This window comes from Nomascus leucogenys, chromosome 6 (genome assembly GCF_006542625.1).
Source record: "Nomascus leucogenys isolate Asia chromosome 6, Asia_NLE_v1, whole genome shotgun sequence".
Taxonomy (NCBI): domain Eukaryota; kingdom Metazoa; phylum Chordata; class Mammalia; order Primates; family Hylobatidae; genus Nomascus; species Nomascus leucogenys.
Genome location: NC_044386.1, coordinates 96425965 through 96428448, shown reverse-complemented (window position 1 = coordinate 96428448; position 2484 = coordinate 96425965). Strand labels below are relative to the sequence as shown.

Here is a 2484-nt window from a genome sequence, read left to right as displayed (position 1 = left end):
AACAAAGCTGCCAATAATGTCCTTTGGGGGAAAGGACAGTCTCTTTAATAAATGGGTTTGGGGAAAACTGGATATCTATATGCAGAAAAATGAAACTAGATCCTTATCTCTCATCATTAAAAAAATTAAATCTAAACTGATGAAAAACTTAAATGTAAGACCCCAAACTAGAAAACTACTAGAAGGGACCTAGAAGCAGCTTCTCTGCTCCTTCTTGAATGTCCACCTGGTTCAGCCCGCCTGCCTCCACTCCTGCCTCCACCATGTCCATCAGGGTGACCTAGAAGTCCTACAAGGTGTTCACCTCTGGCCCCCAGGCCTTTAGCAGCTGCTCCTACACAAGTGGGCCTGGCACCCACATCAGCTCCTCAAGCTTATCCTGAGTGGGCAGCAGCTTCCAGGGTGGCCTGGGTGGAGGCTATGGTGGGGCCAGCAGTATGGGAGGCATCACAGCTGTCATGGTCAACCAGAGCCTGCTGCGCCCCCTTAAGCTGGAGGTGGACCCAACATCCAGGCCGTGCACACCCAGGAGAAGGAGCAGGTCAAGAGCCTCAACAACAAGTTTGCCTCCTTCATCGACAAGGTACAGTTCCTGGAGCAGCAGAACAAGATGCTGGAGACCAAGTGGAGCCTCCTGCAGCAGCAGAAGACGGCTCGAGCAACGTGGACCACCAGTTCGAGAGCTACATCCAACAACCTTTGGCAGCAGCTGGAGACTCTGGGCCAGGACAAGCTGAGGCTGGAAGTGGGGCTTGGCAACATGCAGGGGCTGGTGGAGGACTTCAAGAACAAGTACGAGGATGAGATCAATGAGCGTGCAGAGATGGAGAATGAATTTGTCCTCCTCAAGAAGGATGTGGATGAAGCTTACATAATCAAAGTAGAGCTGGAGTCTGGCCTGGAAGCGCTGACTGATGAGATCAACTTCCTCAGGCAGCTGTATGAAGAGGAGATCCGGGAGCTGGAGTCCCAGATTTCCCACACGCCTGTGGTGCTGTCCATGGACAATAGCCGCTCCCTGGACACGGACAGCATCATCGCTGAGGTCAGGGTGCAGTATGAGGAGATCGCCAACCGCAGCCGGGCTGAGGCTGAGAGCATGCACCAGATCAAGCATGAGGAGCTGCAGACGCTGGCTGGGAAGCACGGAGATGACCTGCAGCGCACAAAGACTGAGATCTCGGAGATGAACTGGAACATCAGCCGGCTCCAGGCTGAGATTGAGGGCCTCAAAGGCCAGAGGGCTTCCCTGGAGGCCGCCATTGCAGATGCCGAGCAGTGAGGGAAGCTGGCCGTTAAGGACGCCAATGCCAAGTTGTCCGAGCTGGAGGCTGCCCTGCGGCAGGCCAAGCAGGTCATGGTGTGGCAGCTGCCTGAGTACCAGGAGCTGATGAACGTCAAGCTGGTCCTGGACATGGAGATCCCACCTACAGGAAGCTGCTGGAGGGCGAGGAGAGCCGACTGGCGTCTGGGATGCAGAACATGAGTATCCACACGAAGACTACCAGTGGCTATGCCGATGTGCTGAGCTCGGGCTACGGGGGTGTCACAAGCCCCAGCCTCAGCTTACGGCCTGGGCTCGAGCTTTGGCTCTGGCTGGGTGCTCCAGCTCTTTCAGCTGCACCAGCTCCACCAGCGCCATGGTTGTGAAGAAGATGGACACCCACGATGGGAAGCTGGTGTCCGAGTCCTCAGACGTCCTGCCCAAGTGAACGGCCATGGCAGCCCCGCCCAGCCTATCCCTCCTGCAGCTGCCCCAGAGCCTGTGCGGGAGGCCGAAGCCCACCCACGGGTGGGGGGGTTTACTGCCTGGGGTGCCCCACTTGGCCATGCTTCCAGCTACAAACCAATCGATTTTTTTTCCCAAAAGAAAACCTCAGCTAGCTATGCCAAAAAAAAGAAAGAAAGAAAAGAAAAAACTAAAACTACTAGAAGAAAATATAGAGGAAACACTTCAGGACATTGGATTGGTCTGGGCAAAGATTTAATGGAGACCTCAAATGCACAGGCAACAAAAGCAAAAAATAGACAAATGGAATTAGATCAAACTAAAAAGCTTCTGTACAGCAAAGGAAACAATCAACAGAGTGAAGAGACAGCCTGCAGAATGGGAGAAAATATTTGCAAACTATCCATCTGACAAAAGACTAATATCAAGAATACACAAGGAACTCAAATAACTCAACAGCAAAAAAACAAATAATCTCATTTCAAAATGGGCAAATGAGCTGAATAGACATCTCTCAAAGACATACAAATGGCCAACAGGTATACGAAAAAATGTGTGACATCACTAATCATCAGAAAAATGCAAATCAAAACGGTGATGACATATCATCCCATCCCAGTTAGAATGACTACCATAAAAATGACAAAAAATAACAAATGCTGAGGATGTGGAGAAAGAAGACTTATATGCTATTCATAGAAATGTAAATTAGTACAGCCATTGTGAAAACCAGTATAAAGTTTCCTCAAAAATCT

At 50.6% G+C, this 2484-nt stretch overlaps 1 pseudogene; it reads left to right on the top strand.

Annotated features, from left to right (window-relative positions):
- The first annotated feature begins 263 nt into the window (after positions 1 to 263).
- On the top strand, positions 264 to 1712 carry LOC100596240 (annotated as a pseudogene).
- The last annotated feature ends 772 nt before the right edge of the window (positions 1713 to 2484 follow it).